General features: G+C 38.5%; 1 protein-coding gene, 3 long non-coding RNA genes and 1 pseudogene across 20 annotated transcripts in view; 1 reads left to right on the plus strand and 4 right to left on the minus strand.

The window, feature by feature from the left end:
• The window catches only part of LOC149044025 (uncharacterized), a 55865-nt gene that overhangs the window by 21642 nt on the left and 11865 nt on the right, over nt 1-22358 (minus strand). The window lies entirely within an intron of this gene.
• On the minus strand, nt 1429-6924 carry LOC149044027 (uncharacterized). The gene is made up of 3 exons (XR_016187569.1): nt 6784-6924; nt 3844-3876; nt 1429-1566 (listed from the first exon to the last, which is right to left on the minus strand). It is a non-coding gene; the product is annotated as an uncharacterized LOC149044027 (long non-coding RNA).
• On the minus strand, nt 8819-9502 carry LOC149044028 (uncharacterized). Its single transcript, XR_016187538.1, has 2 exons — nt 9339-9502; nt 8819-9153 (listed from the first exon to the last, which is right to left on the minus strand). It is a non-coding gene; the product is annotated as an uncharacterized LOC149044028 (long non-coding RNA).
• On the plus strand, nt 15178-16167 carry LOC149044029 (uncharacterized; annotated as a pseudogene).
• On the minus strand, nt 17931-21940 carry LOC149044030 (uncharacterized). The gene is made up of 5 exons (XR_016187533.1): nt 21893-21940; nt 20949-21083; nt 19616-19634; nt 19107-19146; nt 17931-18613 (listed from the first exon to the last, which is right to left on the minus strand). It is a non-coding gene; the product is annotated as an uncharacterized LOC149044030 (long non-coding RNA).

Here is a 22358-nt window from a genome sequence, read left to right on the forward strand (position 1 = left end):
TATACAAACATCCGTTCGAACTGTTTTTTCATCCATTCGCCAACTAGAAGTGACCGTTCGGAAAACTGCGGCATCTGTTCGAACGGATTGACGCCCGTTCTGTTCATCCATTCGAAAGGAGAAAATTGCACTCGTCGTTTCTCTACAGTTATTCAGTGTAGCAGTCGAAACGTCGCGATCGACATCCATGTGACTAAATCGTGAGACAAACGATTAACTCAGCTGTCATTTTAAACTACGATGAGAAACACCTTTTTATGAGATATTAAGTAGTTTCAGACACTAACTAGAAACCTCATTTCGATGAGAAATTGAAATAGTCTCAATTTTCGATCGTGAGAATGAAATTGACAATAACGTCAAATCAAATTGAAACAATATAAAGCAACCTTGCCCGTTCCATGATCAAGCCATGCGTTGAAACGCCGTTTAAGTAATTAATTCATCCGTATGATTGATAAACCAATCGTACAATAACATTTTCATCCGTTAGAACGGCTTGCCCGTCCGTTCGAAATTTTTACTCATCCGTTCGAACGGCTAAGCAAATCGTTCGAACGGCTAATCAAACCGTTCAAATAATTTATTCACCCGTTCGAACGGTTTACGTGTCCGTTCGAAATTTTTACTCATCCGTTCGAACGGCTGACCAAACCGTTCAAATAATTTATTCATCCGTTCGAACGATTAGGCAAACCGTTCGAACGCTTCAAGGACCGTTCGTTAACCGTTCGTCATCCGTGCGTTTTTGCTGCTCGAACGGTTTTCCGTTAGTGTCCGTTTTGCCTTTCACGGTTACAAATATCCTAGCCTTTTTGACAAACTTTGAACCGTTTTCATTGTCTAATTTTTTTTGTTGTCCAATTATCCAAGCCCAATTTTTAGGATTGATTATTAACTGACTGGCTGGTGTGCACCGAAGAAAATAGTTCTCATGTAAGACGCAGTCGATAGTGGAGGCTATTCACTCAGTTCAAGGCCCCGGATTCTTCCAACAAAGGCAACATTGAACTACCTGAATTGTTACCTAAGGCCATAGCTAAGTTAGTCGATACCTACAAAGACATCTTACAAATGCCTCTAAGTTCAAGCTCGGTTCTCAACTTGGACAACAGACTACCATATCCCCTGAACCCTTAGGTGACTGCACTCTTTGTTTCGTTTCCCTTATTTTTAAACCAGACTATCTTACCTTAAATACTGAAAGGATATTTCCCCATCTTCTTTCAAATTGAAAGCTTTCCTAAAAATACTCGAGATTTTATTTGCAGTTGCTACCTTGTTTCACGTATGATTTAAAGTCAGGATTAACTCTGCCAATTTGGCTCTTCGCGCTCCTCGTCGGAAATGGCCAGTAAGTCACCCTCCTCATATGACACGCATACCACATCTTTGGCAACAATTTTCCACTCTCCTTGTGCTGACCTTGTTGAGGAAGCTCGTATTCGCTAAGGCGCTAATTTTTCACAATCGTTTCACGGTTTTGCCTTGAGCCATGAAGAAAGGAAGATAGCAATGGACACTGGCAGCAGCTGATCTCTTATCAGAAAGTAAATTATGATCGTCCTAAAATCAATTGCAAAACTGAGAAAATCACAATCCATCAATAAATAATCAAACCTCACGATAGGAAAATGTATTTACAGCTTAGAAGCATAAAAATTTTTCCAAAACAACACCGTCATCCCAACAGACCATATCAAGTATGTTCCTAAGCCTTACTTTCTGTTGAAAATTAATTGCTAACACCACATTTCCTAAAACAAGACAATAATATTTCATGGCACTATTTCCGCACAGCCTGTACTTCATTATACATACTGTTTTAGATAAAGAAAATAATCGCAAAAGCAATAGATTGCCCTTGGGACAACGGATCTGTTTTAGAACGGATGAGGCTATATGGAAATCTTCCCAATTTCCCTTGACACATATCTGTTTCTGAAAATTTCTCTAAAAAAGAGCATTTAACACAGCACTTGAAATTCTTTCAACAATTTCATCCACGTTGGATGAGGCTATGTGAAAATGGAAGACCGCAAGTAACTATATAAAATGAACAGGTAGATGGTCCACGTGGCTACGTAATAAGACCAACTAAAGTAAGTAACCAGTTCTGTTAAATGACCATTTTTACACTTAAGATAACAAACATCTATCAAGTATGTGATTCGTAAATAACCTCTTTCATCCATAGGGTATTTATTGAATAAGCAGTGAAAATCTTTTGGTTATTCATAAAATAACCTGTTTTTCCAATTTAATCCTTTTGGTTATTTAGCAAGTAACCACATTTACGTTTTTCGTTACTTGTTGAAAAAACCAATTTTTCATTTTGCTTATTTAGCAAATAACCGAATTCATGCTTTTGGTTACTTGTTAAAAAATCAATTTCGCAATCTGGTTATTTGGCCATTGACCACATTTATTTTTTGGTTATTTGTCTGATAACCAATTATGCATTTTGATTACTTACCCAATAAACGAACTTATGCTTTTGGTCATTTGTTTAATAACCAATTTTGCAATTTGGTCATTTAGCAAATAAATACATTTAGGTATTTGGTTATTTGTTAAATAAGCCATTTCCCAATTTGCTTAGGTTATTCACAAATAACCAATTTCGCATCTATAAACAAGAAAACTGAGAGAGACATTTGGTATCTAATATTTAACAACTGAAAAGTTAGTTCATTGGAAAATATACAAGGTTACTCCCTCACTTTTGGCCGAGACTTTTGTGAAGGGATAAGCTGGAAGATATGCAACCATTAGACATATTTGCATGGTACATAGGGTGACAAAATATTAAACTACGAGATCCAATGATATACATAAACTTATTTCTCAGGGCTTTTCAAAAAGGTTGTTTTCAAGTCAAATTGAGAATCAATAATTTAAATAGCTAAAGATTTGAAAGGAAACGGATTTCCTCTCACCTGAGACCGTACTGCTTGTTAAGGGAACGACTTAATAGAGAGTTTTGAAATATTAAGGCATAATTTTACATGTTGTAAAAGGAAACCTTTTTAGCTATCAATAATTAAATTTACCAGTTGATAACCACTTATATCATCAAAGGAAATTAGGCACGCCATTTTTAAAAGCTAAAAAGTTCGTTAATTTCAAAATAATAAGGCTGTCTCTCACTTGTGGACGTAACGTTTGTAAAGGGGACAGCTGGAAAAGGATTCAGCAATCAGTAGGCATGTTTAATAGGCACAAAGGATAACGAATTTCAAATTACGAGATTAGAATTTCTTGAAATAATAACAACTTCAACTAAGTAGACAATTTTGATAAAGCTAGTTTAACTTAGAAAACATAAAACAATAAACGAGTTTGTATTGTACATTTGCAGCACACTATGTTAAGGGTACATAAACATATACCTAACCAATTATTGGCATGTTCAATAAATAGAAATAACATAAGCTCTCTTAGGCGAATAGTTGTTTCATTTTTTTTGTCGGAAGTTGAATTAGCTCTCCTGCAAACTCAGCTAACGTGCAAGTGATCTCTGCATTCAGTCTGATAAATACGTAGGCAATTAATATCTGCATGGTAAGCAGGACCTCACATGAGCAGTTATGGATTCGAATTGTTGACGATGTTTCTCTTGAGTGGCGAAGCCAAACATCAATAGATTTTATTACCAATGAAAGATAAAATTTGCATTTTCGCGCAGTGCGTGAAAGTAACACTAAAAACTTACTCGACAATAAAGAACAAAATTATTTGCAAACGCTTTTGGAAAAAGTTAAGCGAAAGAAAAATTGAAAATCGACGATTAAATCACTAAGAGTTCATTGACTTGAAAATAAATGGGGTTTTGTCTCTCACCTGTGGTTGTGAAGTTTGTAAAGGGAACCAGATCTGGAAAAGAGTAAGCAATGATTAGAAATATTTGTATGGAAACAAAAAAGATATTTAACTGCGAGATTAGTTTTTCTTGAAGTAAAAAAATTCGGCATGAGGCAAAAAAAATGTGTTTAAGATACTTTTATCATAGAAAACAGAGAAAAAAAGGTTGTCTCGCACCTTTGCCCTACTCTTTTGAAGGGTAGATATGAAAAAGAATATTGAATAAACATGAATCGGCATTTTAGAGAGAAAGTAACACGGTTAATGATTTATCTTAGAGATATCGATGAAATATCAGAATTTCTCTTGTTGTGAATACAAGATCGGCTTCACCGCTTGCAGTAAAAGTATCACTGATATCGTCACGTGTGAGGCTACCAATTTCGTCATGATAACCATCATGATAACTTTTGAACATTTTTTCCTCGAAACATTACAAAGATTTATCTAAATTTTTCTTTGGAAGAATATTTTTCGCATGACACCTTGTTAAATTTATTGCACCGGAAGTCAGAGTAGCACTTCTGTAACCTCAGTGAACAAGCAAGTGAATTCCAGTCAGACATAAATGTGGGTCACAGTCATCTACATTAACTCAGTCTATGCCGGTCCCAAACCTGGATGTGGAAGGAGGAGGGTTATGTGAGGTACACATCCTTGAAATAAGTGAAGCCTGATGGAGAAGAACAGGGAAAGGGAAACTAGTTTTAGGCATCACTATACTCTATTTCGAGGCAGAGAAGATGACTAGCACACGGAAGCAGTCGCCATGATCATAAGTAGCAATGTGGAAAAACACTCACTGAATGCCAGCAAACAAGACTAAGATTGCTTGATGCTCGCTACAACTCAAAGTACACCAAACTAACAGCGAGGTATAGAAAAAGAAGACCCCCTACTATGAACACTGTGACCTGAACGACAGAAAAAGAGAAGACAACACAGGCAGAGACCCAGGATCGGGGTACACGATGTAAGAACAATGAATGACGATGGGGAAAGATTGGGTGACTTTTATGAAGACATCAAACCTAGAAGTAGCAGGCGCCTTTTCGCCGCAAGAACATTCACAAGTTTACATGGACATCACCTAAAGAAGCCCTGAAAAGCCAAATTGATCATATCCTAATCAACGGAAAGTGAAAGAGCTCTTCACCTGACGTCAAGGACTACAGAGGAGCAGATGTCGTCAGTGTCCACACCTTAGTGATAAGAGTTTTTTCGGAAAAACTGCTTAAGACCAGAATGCAAATAGCAAACTGACCTCAGTATCAGCAAAAGTCCAACGACACATTTCGCAATGATGGCGGGTCAGTGAAATACCAGAAGAGAAACGCCATCTGCAAGGAGAACCAGAAACTCACTGAGTGGGAGGAGCACTTTGACAGCGTCCTGAATAGACGTGAACCACCGAGGCAGATGAATACTCGGACATATCCGCCAAATCACTTACCCTGGAGAAGACGCGTAGAGGCACGAAGAGGACAGATCTCCGCTAAGCTAATATACGCGCTGTAAAATTGTTAACAGAACATCATTTCCGCTTTTGTTAATAATAATTTAAGTTCTCGTATCAAGAAACCCAGCATTGAAATCCAAGTATCTAAATTTAATTTTAAATTAGATGTACTTTGCCTTAAAAGAAAAGCACCAGTCTACTAGTTCCCACAGGTTTGTCAGCTAATTCATTACAATTCAAAAGTCTGCTTTGCTTGTAATTCTGGCATCCTTGTAACGCATAGTCAAGGAAAACTCTTCACTGAATGTTGAATGAAGAGCAGAGCTATGAAAATAAATTTTATTTTATCATTCCTACAAAGATTATTGTCGCCATCTTAGATTGATAAGTAGGATACTAACAAGTCAACCAGTACTGGAAGAGAGGAATTGCAAGGCATTTTATACTCAAACATCAATTATTAGCAAATCACCACTCTATGGTGAACAGATTAGATAAAAAGGGTTTCTCGTCCTGATATGGTCACCAAACGTGCTTTATATAAATGCAACAGGATACTTACTTCTGATAAAAGCTTTGACTCCTATATTTTGAACTCAACTGCTCTCTGTTATAAAAGGCTGAAGTCCAAACTTCACTCTGTAATGTTATTCCAATGCTCCTAATTAAATGATCATTATGCAAGGGCAGGAGCAAGGAGAAATAGTGTGACAAGCAAACGTGTCTCTCAGTAACGTACAACATGCAAATCAATTTATTATAAAGAAAGTAGCGTCTCAAATTGTGACCAGCTGGTTGCCAAAGCCACTGAAAATGGACTGTTGGCCACGAGACTTTCAATACTAGTTGCCACTTTTATACATTTATTTATTTTTTGCTTTAACCATTTTATACCCTCAACTGGTGACTTTTTTATGGGTTGAAGAAGGTTTTTAGCAAATAAATGTCATTCAAACTTTTTGTTTCGGTAGTTTGTTCCGGAAAAACATTTTTCGAACCCGAATGGTCACCAAATTGTTCCAATTAGCCATTGTAGAAAGGCTTATACTTTATTAGAGTAGAGTCTTGTATGAGAAGATGTCTTGAGTATCCAGGCAGATCCCGGATGACAGGGTGCGGGAGAGGGCGGGAAGCGGGAGTAGAAATAAAGAAGGCGATAGTTTGTTGTTTATTACTGGGTATTAAGCTGGCTCTGAACTCTGTTAAAGCATGAGCATAAATGATGAAAAAAACTGTTTCACAGAGACAGACACCTTTATGCTTGGCACAAGGTAAGTCTAAACAAAAAATAATTGTACTTACATCTCAAAAGGAGAGAAAGCAAATACTTTTTCCTCTATATTGTGCTAATTTCAGTTCAAACATGAATCACAATACATTTGTGTCTGTCTAAAATCAAACCATATTAACCAACTTACAAATGCATTGCTGTAATCATATAAACAGGACAGACTACTTACATCTTATGTCAACGATGCTGACACTGGTGGCATTATCTCCATATCCATTACTAGCTTTACAACCGTATGATCCTACATCCTCCAACTTCACGCTAAGCAAATATAGCTGGTAACCTGTCACATAAAACCTATCCACAGGAACGCCATCTTTTGTCCAAGAAATCTTGAGAGGAGGGTCACCAGATGCATTGCAGGTCAAAGTATGGTTTTCTCTGGTGGCAAGTAAGGGCTTTGGTCTGGTGGGTCAGTAATTTCTGAAGGAATTATGAAATAACAATTTAAGATAAATACATTGAATCTAGATGTTGTGATGTCGTCACAGTTATTACGTAATACAATATGTTACTTACAATTATAATTGCCCCTCGAAGAAATTATGGATATTAAAAGAATGTTATTAAATAACAGGGAGGCAAAGATTATAGCAACTAAGAAAGCCTAAACGAATCACTTCATCAATTTCTTGAGTGAGAAACTTTACTCCTAGCTTGCAGTTTTTCTCTCTACCTAGGAGAGTGTATTGGTACCAGTAAACTGTCAGGGGAAACCTAAAGACTGGGGTTGATCCTGTAACATCGACTGCCACCCTCTCCACCCTATGCCAATCACTTTTCCTGCCTAGTTCTAGTCCTAAGAGAATGAATGTTCAGAAGCTCTATAACTTCCATTCTGAATTCAGTTTGCCATCGATTTTTGTTCTCTTGCCATTAATTTTGTGAACCTCTGAATATTAGATTTGCATATTTATATTTTTGCTGAGCAAAGCAGTCGTTAAGGTAAACTCATTTTAGAAAAAAAACTCAGGGGAGCGGGTTCAAAGTATCTGATGAGATGTTATTCATAGTTTTCTCCGGACGAAAACACCTTGACCCTTCACTCAGAACAGCGATGACCCCATGGATGATGAACAGTTCACTACATCAATTTAGGTTGCATGTATTCATGGCGGCAATGGTTTCCCTGGCAAGAAGCCGCATCAGCTTCCGTTGTTGATTTTTTACCGTCGGTTTCATGAAAAATTGCTCAATCATTTTTCGGTCGTTCTCTCCAAGATATACGAGTGTTTAAAAGAGATCATTTTGCAACGTCTTTGACTTTTTCCCGGATAGCAGCAGAATCCAGAAGTCACAGGCTCTGTTGTAAAGGAATGTAACCTTTCTGTACAGATCTTTTGCATGTTTCTACATGTTTTATTGAATATCATAAAGAAGCTGTCCTTCCTAAAATGCCCCTACATTTGCCCTCTATCAAACTTTTAAAAAACGCACGTGAGCGTTAGTTTTTAATTTTTTTAATACCTTTTGCTTTAGAAAGGCAGAGGAGCAACTGCAGGACACCCTGCCACTCATTTACATGTCATTGAATAAGAATAACGTTTATTGTGTTATTCCTCGATCTTTATAGCCTCCCGACACATGTAAATGAGGTGGACTAAAGTGGCGGGGTATTCTGCAGTTAAGCCAAGGCAGATAATAGCCTTCAGGGTAAGTTTTAGGCAAGAGAGAGAGAGAGCCCTAAAATTTATGAAAATTCACAGGATCGACCGGAGCATAAGTTGTCTCCATATTGAATTTTAATTACCTCGAAACAAACACACAGGAACGAGACCAAAACAATTTGTGAATAGAGGGGTAAGTTTCTAGAGTAATTGTGTTGCTGCGTCGGTAGGGGATCTGTACAAGATAATGTGGTTTCTATCAACTATGTTGATAAATTGGTCACCGTAAAGAGACTCTTTATCTAACGTTTCGAGGGTTGGCTATTTGTCAGAGCGAATAACTTGTAGCATCAAAATCACGCTGAATGTTATCATGAAGTCTTTCTCTGCGTGAATTGGTGCACGACCAAGAACATTTTTTGCACGCCTGAGTAATATTGATGACACATAAAACATTTACATATAGAAGGACCTGCAATTTTTTAATAAAAACCTCTCCTTTAAGGCAAGCTGAGAGATGGCTGCTGATTTAAATACGCAAGAAATGCATCACGGGACAAAGAGTATCAAAGAAACTCATGAAACAGCTTCACTTACCGACCACATTAATAGAGATTGCGTGTGTCTCTACCACTCTGGCGCTAGAATCCAGCAGAAAGATAGAGTAGGTGTATTCCTCGTTGATCTTTACTCTATACTCTTCTTTAGTATTAGTGTTACATTAAGCAAAGTATCGAATTCACTTGTAGGGTTTAGATTGAACGCATTCCCATTCCTGCTTAATGATATTGGTTTAATTGTTTCACCAGTTTTCAGTAAAACAGAACGTAATAATCACGGTGCATCAGAATACCGCCACTCAAGTCGGTCGCTGTTTACTCCAAGCACCACAGTAGTAGGATCGGAAGGTTTTTTGCTGATTCTGAATGACTCTGAAGAAGGAAAACAGAAAACGTTAAACTAGATCTCAGCACATCACACGTAACTTCAGTAACTTCTTACTTCATGTGTCAGAATATTCAAGGATGTGTTTAGGCATGTTGAATTCTTTTAATAGCTTTATTTCAAATTGCGAACAAGACTAAAATCTCTCTAATCTGAACTCGATATACGTTACCTGACTTCGGAATTGCGCAAGAGAATAAAAGCGTTGCTAAAACCAGTCGTAAAACGTAAGTAAGAGAAAGATCCATTATCCTTTCACAAGCCAAAAATTGATTCAAATATTTTTTACCAAATTCAGTTAAAGAAACATTCAAGGAACGTCTGTCACAACCTCGCTTCCAGGGTCCTCTTTCTTCCTCTCCCGAGTTACGGGAGTATGACCGGCCGTAACCACCCTGGTTACGGCTGGTCACATGTCTCCAAAAATTTGGGATTCGCAAGCAAAATGGCGGCGAGTACGAACTAGACAGTATTTCAAGATTTCAAAAAAACATACTCGAGTTACCTTCGTCTTGCTCGTCTTGCTCGTCTTGCTCGTCTTGCTCGTCTTGCTCGTCTTGCTCGTCTTGCTCGTCTTGCTCGTCTTGCTCGTCTTGCTCGTCTTGCTCGTCTTGCTCGTCTTGCTCGTCTTGCTCGTCTTGCTCGTCTTGCTCGTCTTGCTCGTCTTGCTCGTCTTTCTCTGTTTGCCGCTTGTCTTCCACAAAAAGCTTAAAAAAGTAGGTTCGGCTCCGAATTGATCCCATGTCCTTCTTTTTCTGCGTTAACAAACATCCGCTCAATTTCCAACTGTCTTTGATCTTGTTCAGTCTGCACCGAGTGATCCACTTGGCACCTTCCATGAAAACGCCACAAAACACCAAAAATTGGATACTTATCATTGAAAAGATCCTTGGATTGTTTCCGATCGCATTGATAAAATTCATTCACTCACTCATTTGAATTCACATTGAATTCACATTGAACAAAGTTAGCCGTTCGCACTTTGTAGGCACTTCCAACGAAGAAACGCGTTAACGTTGTGCCGTGCAGATTTTCGGGCATTTGAAAAAACTAAAAAGAAGAGTTAAATACAGAACGTTGTATCACAGTTCATTGCAGAAAACCTTTGATTGATAGATAGTTTATTTATCCACATAACGCCTAAAAGCATTCAACATACTCGTTTACAATGCGCTCGTGCAATTAAAAAATACTGAAAATAATGAAAATTACATAAGTGTAAAAGACTATAAACAATCATGTGCAGGGCACAGTAACAAATTCCTATTACGGTGCTTAACGATAAATAAACGGTACAAGGTTTAATTTGTCTATTATATTTCTAAAAGTATTCATATCACCAGCAATTCTAGCATTGCATGGTGAAGTTCTAGTGTACGCATGTTGTAGTGTACGCATGTTAATTAATCTATGAATACTATCATACGAAGGGGACTTAGGTAAACCTAATGACGTTCTAAGAATAAAGTAATTTGCATCTTCTAATTTATCAGATAAAGATTCAGTTATTCCAATAAGTATTGAGCCACAATACTCAAGATGAGAAAGAATAAAAGCCCTATATAACTTAATCATTACATGCACTGGAATAAACGTCTAATTCTACGTAAAGGTTTGTCTTAGCATATGCCTTATTAAGCTGGGTTTTTAAACGCTCCTGAAAGGTCAGGTTCGAGTCCATGATGACTCCTAGTAACTTTAGAGAGTCTTTTATTTCCACAGGAGTATCGCTAGCCAAAGTTCGTACTTATAAGTGACAAGAGCTTGAGTTTTCACAGTGTTTATTGATAGATGGTTTACTGTAATCCATTCTTTAATAGCGTTAAGTTCCCTGTTAATGGTATAATTTAAAACCATAGACGAGTGATTGTGTAGTATTCAGTTGTATCATTAGCATATAAGCGGAGAGACATAGTGGAGATGAGATCGTTCAAGTCATTGATAAAAATATTGAATAGGAGGGGTCCAAGTAGAGATCCTTGAGGTACACCAGCTGTGACTGGTTTCCACTTAGGAAAAACGTTGTCGAGTCGAATTCTTTGGCGACGACCATGGAAATAAGACTTCATAAGATTAATGGCATCTGTGTCAAAACCCATAAGGTTTAAGCTTTGCAATAAGCAAACTATGGGAGGTGCTGTCGAAGGCCTTGCTGGGGTCGATGGTTATAGCAACAATACCCTTTCTATCATGAAGGCCTGCACGCCAGTCAACTGTGATTTTAACTAAAGCCATACACCAAGAGTCACCCTTCAAAAAGCCAGACAGGTTGGAAGAAAAATGCGGAGATATGGCAGTGTTTATCTGGTCAAACAAAACTTTTTCACATACTTTGGATATAACTGGAAGGATATAAATGGGACCATAATATAATTTCTTATTCTCATCAGCTTTTTTATGGGGGGTATCACGTTGCTTGATTTCCATGCCACCGGATATGACTGGGTATTAATGAAGTGATTAATAAGACGCGTAATTCCACAGGAAAAAACTGGTGAGGACGACCTGATAATTAAGAAATTGCTTAGCGTGCTTATATCAAGTTATGGATGCACGCGGGAAGTTTGGAGAGCACGAAAAATGCGTAAGAGTAGCTCGAGGCGCATCCGAGAGCAACTCTAGCTGTTTGAGTGCTCTCCAAACTTCCCAAGTGCATCCATAACTCGATATACGCACAGCCAAAAGCATGAGCAAATTCTTTTATAACCGAGCGACAACAAGGATCTGCGCGAAGAAGCCTCTTATTGTGATAGAGAGCAAAATTCTCACAACGCACTCAAAAAAAGGGTAAACAAACGTTCCTATTGGCTGGTCAAAAACACGCCACATTTTATACTTTGGTTTGGGCGAGGACATTTAAGCCAGTTAACCGATAACAGTGAATGAAAAGCACAAGATCTAAGGGGAAAATGGAGAAAATCAAAGCCAAATGAACTCAAGTGACACTAAAAAATGTTTTAAAGGTCAAAGACCCGAAGTTATCAAGGGTTTCGATTGTTCAAAATAATGTTTACGCTGTCGTGCACGGTACAACTGGAGAAGACAGACTGCAGGAAACTTACAGTTTTCTCCTGGGCAACCACCACACCGTTATTTTGACGATAGGGCTGTAGCAGAAGACTTAGGTTGGCTACGAACATTGCATTGCTCACGTCATCTTATTTACGCACGGGCGTGCGTAAATAAAGATTTTGTTTATAGCGGCTCAATAGGACTTATATAGGGCAAGCACGCGCGCTATGTTATAATTTAAAGTTTTTAAGAATGATAGATTTAACTGCGGGGTTGTGAGGGTGAAATGTGAGAGTGAGTCGAATGCGGTCAGTGTTTTCCTTCTCAGCCATTATTTGTAGTTTGTAGTTAAATCTATCATTCTCAAAAACTTTAAAACGATTCAGAAACTGGCAATTTCATTCAAACGCGACAAAAACACAGGCAACTTTCTGGTCAGGAGTTCATTTCAAACCAACGACCATTCTGGAACTTTTCAAGAACTTCAAGAACGCATCCAAACTAGCCGCTAGACACTTTAATCTCTCTAGTAGCTCTAAAACAACACCTCGCAGTTTGCGGCCTTTCCCTACATCTAGGCAGTACAGAAGGTCGCAAAACACTAGAACAAAAGTTTATCTTCCAAATCGGCACCCTTAATCCCCACGGTATCCACGAGCGCTTTTCATTCAACTAATTTATTCTTGTTCTCTCGTCACCATATTCCCACCAATTCCATTTTCTGTATATAAACCCACACACAACCTACAATTCCTCCAATCGATCCGACGAAGGGCTAACACTCGAAACGTCAGCCTTTTAACTCTTTACGGTGGCTAATCTACGTTTCAACTCAGTTGTTAACACCAAATTACTTGTTATATTCTCCCACCGACGCAGCACCACAGTTTCTTCAGAAACTCCACCCTTTTTATTCATTGGTGTCTTTTTGGGTTTCCTTCCTTCCATCTTATCCTGGTACATGTCCAAGTTGAAGTCTCCCTACTAGTAGCGTTTCATTGAACAAATTAAGGAATAAAATTCTGCTGGTCTCTTCAGTAACTAAAGAAAGAGATTTTAAGAAATCAGAAACCTTACATTTACCCGGAGAATAAACAAAAGACAAAGTTTCTTGATTCGGTTCTCACAGTATCATTACCAAAAGTACGCTTGTTAATGAGAGAAGCTTTGTGGTGCCAAGAATTTCCATGCTCGAGAGCAAACATAAGCCAACGAGCAATAATGAGAAGCAGAAGACAGGAGCGATGAAGAGGACGTCTGCACGCCACTGTTGGTGATAACGCATGTAAACTTGAACGATCTTTTCGAGAAAGTTCGAATTATTAAGAACCATGGATATTAAACGAATATTTTGAACTTTTGACGACTCAAAGTCCAGTTTTTATTGGAGGCCGATTTGACGCGTGTCAATCATCAACACCATTTCGCTTGAATGGAAATTTAGGGCCCACGCGCTTCGCTCTTGGGACATAGATCCGAGCGGAAAAAATTCGGTCAGTAACTTACAGTTCGACCCTCGAACTCGGTTAGCAAGAGGTATATATAAGCTCATAAGCATAGCGACTTTAAGTGCACTCAGGAACGCATGCACCATTGTGAAAATGCACTCGCGATTTGTCGCGCAACCTCTCCACGGCGTTCTTTATTCTGCATAAGTAGTCCAATGACCAGTCGCAACTAGGGTACTTTCTCGGTAGAGGAAGAGAGAGGATCTCTGGAACGAGTTTGCTTCTCTGTTGTATTCTTTATGAATGGCATGATTGGGACAACGACGAGTGGAAACCTTTGATCGAGCTTAGTGTTTCGCCGGCTTATGGCGTTCTTGGCGTTCTATAAGTCTTAGCCCGACTCATCACTAACTAAGAGGGACTGGAAATACCAGCACGACTCTAACTATGAACAACAATGCGTTAAACTCAGTTCATCATAAGTTTAGTAGATTTTTTATTTAGTTTGGCAGCAATCGCTTTCATAATCTTCCAAATGATTTAATGTTTAATCTAAAGGCCTGTAATTTAAGAATTAGGTTGGTTAACTCTCTTAAACATGGGTTCCTGGCTCAAAACGGAAAATTCTAATATCGGTAGACAAGTACAAATTCTTAAGCGAAACGAAGTAAATGCTCCTTTCTATCTCTAGTTTGCGAGTCTAGAATACTAATTAGGACCTTTATTAAGAAGACGACATCAGGCGGCCTCGAAATCGGCTCCTTCTGACAGACTACGAAGTGTGCGCTCGGACGTCATTTGGTGGTTCCAATTTCGTAATCTATGAAAGTACTACGACTGAGCTTCTGAGATTCTTTGAATAAGGAAAATTTATGTTATCTGCTGAAGAATATAAGAAAAGATATAAAATCCTAGGAAACCTCTCCTCTCTTCTCGTAATGCGTTTTTGGACTATCTGACTGATCATGAATGAGCATCGCACGCCGAGATTTTCACCATGTCCAACCACAAGTTGGCATATTGTAAGAGTTGAATTTTTTACTCTGCTCATTATTCAGTCTGTGAGATATGCTCCCAAAAAATTATTCACCTTAATGCCACTTATAATGATTGATATTGACCCTCAGCTCGGCGAATAATTGCCAATAAACTTTACTGATCTGTTTATTGATCGTGACCCTTATTACTACACGCGCAGGGTCAAAGAGGCAATTCACATAAGACTTCAACATCAACAAGGAAAGTGGAATAGAAATTCCAGAAACGTGGATGCCCACGATCAAAAAATCAACAACAGGAGAGCCGTACGACAACGGACCGCCGCTGGAGCAAATCACTGAGTGAAACAGCATGGATCGAAATGCGTCAATCAGAGCTGTTAAAAAACAACTAATCACAGCAGAGCATCATGCTTTATTAGATCACGCCTGACCAGTCGACCTCATCGCTAAAGAAGACTAGCAGTATGCAGTCGAAACGTCGCGATCTACATCACACATGACTACATCGTGAGACAAACGGAAAACTTGACTTTTATTGTTATTCACCACGATGAATAACCACAGCCTTTTTTACGAAATAATCCGGATATATGGGCGCACAGCCCTAAGATTGATTCGTCGACATAAGCGTTGTTCGAGCAAGCTCGCACGCTACACCAACCATCTCACCTTCCTAGCGAGGTGCATCAAGAACCGTGTTGTTCCTAAAGATCTACGAGTTCGACCGCCGGGGGAACGGATCAGACTGACACAGAAGGCCAAGGGAGATGCAAAGAAGGAAATAGAATCTACAGCACAGAGCATAACATCCACTCTCTCGACAAACGACGCCAATAGGATACTAGAACAGATTGAGACCAACACCCAACGAGTCTTCAACACCACCAAAGACAGACATAAGCAGAAGTTTGAGAAACTTATACGAGAAAAACAGGCGGCTGTGTCACCGGTTGATACACCGTATGTTGACAAAACTAACTGGGTTATTAATTTATCTTCTAGATCCCTTAGCGATGCCGATATAACCCTGCTGAAGAAAGAACTCAACTTCGCCGTAACTCCTGCGAATATTCCTGACACAGAGATCATCGCCAAGGTCGAAATAGCCGCAAGACAACTCGACGCCGAACAAGCAGATACTGTGAGAAGAGCTGTTAACGGTATCCTTCAACAGGCGGAACTACCAGAGCCTAACATCACGAAGGAGATGCGAGATGCACTTAAAAGCCTGAAAGAAGACCAGTCCATCATGGTTCTCCCAGCAGAATGGATACCAACACCTACCGAGCTAAGATGTCTACACTTATTGAGAACGGACCGTACCAGCTCCTCAACAAAGATCCGACATACTGTCTTACCCGCAAGTTGTCGGAAAAACAACCAATCACAGCAGAGCATCATACTTTATAAGATCACGCATGACCAGTCGACTTCATCGCCTGAAGAACACTAGCAGCATGCAGTCGAAACGTCGCGATCTACATCACACGTGACTACATCGTGCGACAAACGGAAAACTTAGCTTTTATTAATTACCAATTGTTGGTAATCAATCGTAGGATGGACGCGGAAGTACCCAAGATGACCATTTGTGTAAAGTGTTAATGAAATTTAAAGCATAGCGCGTGCTAAGTGAAAAGCCGAAGTTATCAGACTTGCATTCCCTCATTCCTCATTTCCTCTAATCTATACACATCACATCATAAATTTTTTTTTATATATGGAGACTTTCTTTGCTCACTTTGACTTTGGAGCCTAAGACTGAATATTCGTCAATAATATAATGAATACAGTACGGAATGAAAACTTAGTCAATTTTACACGCTCTTATTAAGCTAATGAACTATGTTAAATCTTAAAATCGACAAGAGACGAAATATCAAGCGTATCAGGGAGGGGCTGATTCCAATCTCTTGGATTGGTTAAAAAGAAAATTTGAATACGTCTTTCTTACAGTGAGATTCGAGAAGCTTTAGCCTATGGCTGCTCTGAGTCAAGGTCTCATTAATAAAATTTAAAAAAGCGCTTATCTTTCTGTCAACTAAACCATGAAAAATCTTTTTACATGGAAATCAAGCGAGATATTTTCCTCCTTCCGATAAGGGTGCAAAGTTCTAATTTTTCCAACATGGACGTGACGCTTGACGAGCAGTCATAATCGTTCGGGCAAAAACGGGTTGATGCTCTTTGCACTCCCCCTAGTCAGACAATGTCGTATTCAAATTGTGGGTCCCAAGCAACGGACGCGTACTCGAGCTTAGGCTGGACTGGGGTAACATATAGCGTCTCTTCGATGCTCTCCGTGGGGAACCAGAAATTTCTCCTAACCAAGTCTAACATCCTGTTGGCGAATGATGTATATGTTCCTTCCATCTAAGTTAATTATCTATTTTAACTCTTAAGTACGGATGGGAATTTAAAATTTTGCCTCAGAAGTAAAATTTTGCGAGTTGTGGTTACATATGATACCGTCGGAACTGGAAAAAAATCGAAGAATCCAAGTTTTCTCCCGTTATCCCGGCATCTAGTTCAGATACATTCGCATTCAGAGTCAATCTTCGGCTGCAGCGAAGAAAGCAAGTCACATTTTATGGCTTGAAATACACCTCCGCCACAGGTACCGGACATTCTATCTTCCGTAAATATGGAGTAGCCCGAACGAAAGATTCCAATATCCTTAATGTCTGGAGTAAGCCACGATTAACTTCATGGGTGATCAGATCTTGATCGAAAAACTGAGATCTAATACTGTGACAGTTTAAAAGGCAGAAATTTAGCACTGAGCGCAACGAAGAGTTAACCTTGCACCATTGTAAGCGAACAGTATCAGTGCCCACATAGATGACATTGTTCCATAACGAAAAATAGATAACGAACGGGTTTGATATCGGCGGTTAGTTATACGAACCGCTATAGAAGACAAAGCATCAGGATCAAGGTGAGGATGAACGTCCCCTCAAATTAATTTAGCAGTGGACGAGCTCTGAAATGTTGCTGAGCTATTTGAATGATACGATATACGGCCTTTCAACCATTTGGTTTTCTTCCTTTTCAACGCAAACACTGGCGTTTTGTTCGACGCAAAGAAAGCATGGGGGAAGCTTGATAGAAAGCATATCCGGCTCGTGCGATGCAATCAGTGCGGGTGTTTTCAGAGGGAGCTTGCTTGAAGAATGCAAATGAATCCAAGGGATCAAACATGCGAACGAAAAAGAGCGAGTGTGGATTTCAGCAAGGAAAAAATTGCCTGGAAAATTACTGTAAGTTAAATGTAGGCCTGAATGTTCACGTAAACGGTGAAAATAAGTTAAATTAATAAATTTTATTCTTGTATTTATCACACATTCACCTACTATCAGATCAATTTAACCTTTTTTGTGATGATAATTAATGATTAATTCTTCAATTAATTTATTTTCTGATTCATCATATACTCAATTTAATTAACAAAATACGTTACAGTAATAATCATAGTTAAGAGTTTTATAGCAACTGAAGTTCATAATACCACCAAAAGGACTCAGTTAGGGCACCCAATGTAAACGAAGTACACTTTCACTGCTACGTCGACATGAACAGCTGTGAAAATGACATTGATCCGAAGGGTATAGACCCAGAGTTAAATCTATCTGGTTGGGAATACTTCTGACGAAAATCGGAACTTTCGGAAATTCGAACTATCAAGTTCTAGAACTCAAACCACATAGTGTTATTAGAATATATGCATGTTTTTACCGGTTACTCAAAACAGAAAGACATGAACTTCTATATTTAGGCAAACATCAGCAACATGAAGGTGAATTAAATGTATTCACAGTTCTAGGTCTACATAAATGGGCGGAGTTTTTTTATGCGCCATATTACATATCCTCTCTAACTAACTTTCACTCAGTTAGCGCTAAAAGTTGGTCTACGCTTTCTTACACTAAAGCGTCGTCAATATTTGCCTACAAACTGTTATCGTGTTTCTTCATATTGACGTTAGCCTACAAGAAAAGCAAACAAAAAACGTGAATAAATTTATCCAATAATAATAATAATAATAATCATAATATTAATATTATTAGAGTGAGTTTCTCCATGGAATGAAATGGCACTTGACATAATAATGAGAAAGTAAAGCAGGAAACGACCATCGTCTTTGATCTTAGAATAATGTGATACCATAACTCAAAGAGAGGTGTAAAGAATTACTCCAACAAATTTACGTTCTCGTTTTGCATCAATTTTTTAAGGGGTGCCTTCAAGTTTAGAGATTGTCAATTAGTTGTTGGGAGTCTCTTGCCAACACTGGAACATGATCTGGTGGCCAAAGGACATCTTATAATATCAACATCTTTAGCTAACAGCATTACACAAAACAAACTGAGGGAAATATAATAAAAACACTATCTATTATTCAAAAATCGACGAGTTTTCTTTCATCTTGGTAGACATTCAAAATATTCGCACATACCAGACAACAGCGACCTTAATTACCTGGAGATCAATGTGGTTTTTTCGGTGATTATGCTGCTGACTGTTAAGAGACGAATAAAAACATACATGGTAAAGATACGCAATTCGGGATTTCTATTGCTAACAAAAATGATTGTCAAAAAAAGTCGTACATTTTCTACTAATTAAGAATACGATGCCAAAATTACTATGGACAATAGTGTACTATCCAAACTCTAGTGGGGACTGGTTCATGAGGTAAGTTCAAAATAATAACTCAAACTAAAGGGCGACCTACAGATACGAGTGAGGAACAAACCGAGTAAAATGATTTGAAAAATAAAAAGTTGAGACCAACACTGGACTTCTTTCGCCATTACAAAATTTAGCATTCCTAGAAGTTTTTAGTTTTCTTTGTTTAAGCTTGTTCCTCCACTTACTCGTTCTTTCTTTTTTCCACAAAAAAGCACAAACGCGTTGATTATCTGGAGAGTAGTATAGCTAACTATAATAAAGACCTTACATTAAGTTAAAACTAAATTTCTACCAACCTTTTTTGCTTTAATGAGCCTGTAAATAAGATAAAGCAACATACGGTCAACTCTCTCGTAGGCGGACACCCTCGGGAATTGAAAAAAGTATCTTTCAGTAGAGGTGTCTGCCTAACGAGAATTACTCCCATAAGCAGGCACTAAAGAAAAACAGGGTGGATGTCCGCTTACGGGAGAGTTGATTAGCAGGTGTTAATTATATGTTTTATTGGGTAGCCAAAAATAGCAATCGAAATTCTTTACTGATTTCGATGTTAAAACTCAAAAGATTTAAAATAGAAAAGAGATATACCGTAAAACTCTTCTATATTTCACAAAAATTTAAACGGGGCTTATTGCTGCCGTCCATACATGTGGATACATTAAAATTAAAAAAACGGAGAGTCTTGAAAAAAAGAAATAATTTCTCTCGCGCAGGAAACCGAAAATATCTGATCACGGCGGTCAAACGGTGGCTAGTAAAACGGCTTTTATATCGAGAACCCAAGTGCGACGTAGATTTCTGCAGGTTACATGGAAAGTTCGAAGTCCCTAAGGCCAAGACTTAGATACGTTGTGGTTTCAGACTTCCTCTAGTACTTTGTGCTAGTTCACACCGTCATACCTTTTTTTTTGCACTTAGCACGGCGGTGTAATAAATTCGCCCAAAAGCTTGGCCGCGCTGCAGTAGTTATTGTTTGTCGTGTTCACGGTGGAGTTACTGGTAAACACCGAGAAAATTAGCGAAAAAAGGAAGAAGCAGAACCACACAAGATATTTTTGACGATAAGAGATCTATGTTTATCGCGGATAGAAGACTAAGAAGAACTGCAGGGATAGAGAGAGAGATTCTGTCCTATTCCTTCCGTCCCAAAACGAAGCGTCCGCGCTTAAAACAATTGGGATCTTTCACAATCAAGCTGGAACAAGATAACAAGATAACAAGATTAAAACTTTCTCCAGATCCTTCTTTCGCTTGTCTTACGTATTGGAATAGTTGCAAATTTAACCTTTTCTTCCTCACTTTACGATAGTTACGCGTTTGGAAGTCTGCCATAGCATTTTCAGACTCTTGCGGATGCACAGTGTTTGACTGCTGTATTGAATGTCTAGACTCCTTCCACAATGACGCAATTGGCAGAAATATTTCAGTGCCGAGAGCGCGACCCAAGAATATTTTTTATCGCAGTCTCCAGAGGAGATTTTGCCACTGGTCGGTAAATAGAAAGCAGGGTGGACTTTCCCTTTCAACTTTAATTTTTGAGTAATTTTCCAGTATTTTCTTACGATTGTCTTTACGGACCAATAGGAATTACGGCTGAAGTAAAAGAGAAAATTAGATCAAGCATCTCACCTTGCCTATTCTTCCCTCTCCAAATGACAAACACTAACACAATGATAATCACCAAAAGTAGAAATATTGTCGTCGAGTAAATGGCGTGAAGCATAGTTTGCTTTTTCCGATCGTCACTTTGATCTGCACCTTGATCTGAGAAAAACCAACACGTGTGTAAACATACATAGCTAGCCGTACGTACCATTACATGGCCACAATAATACAACGCCTTATAGAGGCCCTTATCCTACGTATATTCAGAAGGGTGATGGAGTAACCCAGAATCTTTCTGTTAAAATATTTATCTCTTTTCTCAAAGATTGGTCTTTTGAGTGAATTTCAACTTTATCTTGGACCGGTGTGAATTTTTAATCTCATCCAAGAAAATCTCTTGAACACCAGAAAAAGTATTTTTTGGCCAAACTTTATCACTCCTGTTCACTTCTTTCCACTCTAAATGCCAAAGAAAAAACTCTAATTGTCATGACACTCGTGGGTGAATATTCAACGTCATACATAACAACAAATATTCACAAAGCAGTTCTAGACTAATCTATGTGTGGGCGATATCGTGTCACATTTAAACAAACTCACCTAAACGTGGAAAGAAAGAAAAATTCATAAGGTTTGCATTCCTGATTTAACTCTAAGGCTCAGTTAGCTCAAAAGTTGAACTTCTCAAGAACAATCACACTCCTGGGTTTGCTTTGATATTTAATTTTCTTTATCAGGCCCAGTTTTCCTAGATCGCCTGCAAAAACACTGGACATAGACCGTTGCCTTCACACCATACCATACCTTGATACTAAGAAAAATAACAGTTCTTAACTTTTTCGTTACTTCGCTGAGCGTATCGCAGGCTTTAGTTAAAGGTAGGGGGGACCGATCGAACTAATCAGCATATAGCTAAAATCATTATTGCAAAGTTAAAGATTTTGAAAATAAAGGAATCTTCCTCTCACCTGATGCCCTTCTGGTTGTTGAGGAAACAGCTAGAAAGGAGTAATTAATGGTTAGGCATTAAAAATTAATTAAACGACACAAAAAATACGAGATTATTTATTAACACTTTCAAGAACAATTACACTCCTGGGTTTGCTTTGATATTTAATTTTCCACATTATTTCTATGCAGTTTAGTAGTTAGCCTTTTTTTTCTTTATCAGACCCAGTTTTCCTAGATCGCCTGCAAAAACACTGGACATAGACTGTTGCCTTCACACCATACCATACCTTGATACTAAGAAAAAAAACAGTTCTTAACTTTTTCGTTACTTCGCTGAGCGCATCACAGGCTTTAGTTAAAGGTAGGGGGGACCGATCGAACTAATCAGCATATAGCTAAAATCATTATTGCAAAGTTAAAGATTTTGAAAATAAAGGAATTTTCCTCTCACCTGATGCCCTTCTGGTTGTTGAGGAAACAGCT

This window comes from Pocillopora damicornis, chromosome 6 (genome assembly GCF_964200805.1).
Source record: "Pocillopora damicornis chromosome 6, jaPocDami1.2, whole genome shotgun sequence".
NCBI lineage: Eukaryota > Metazoa > Cnidaria > Anthozoa > Scleractinia > Pocilloporidae > Pocillopora > Pocillopora damicornis.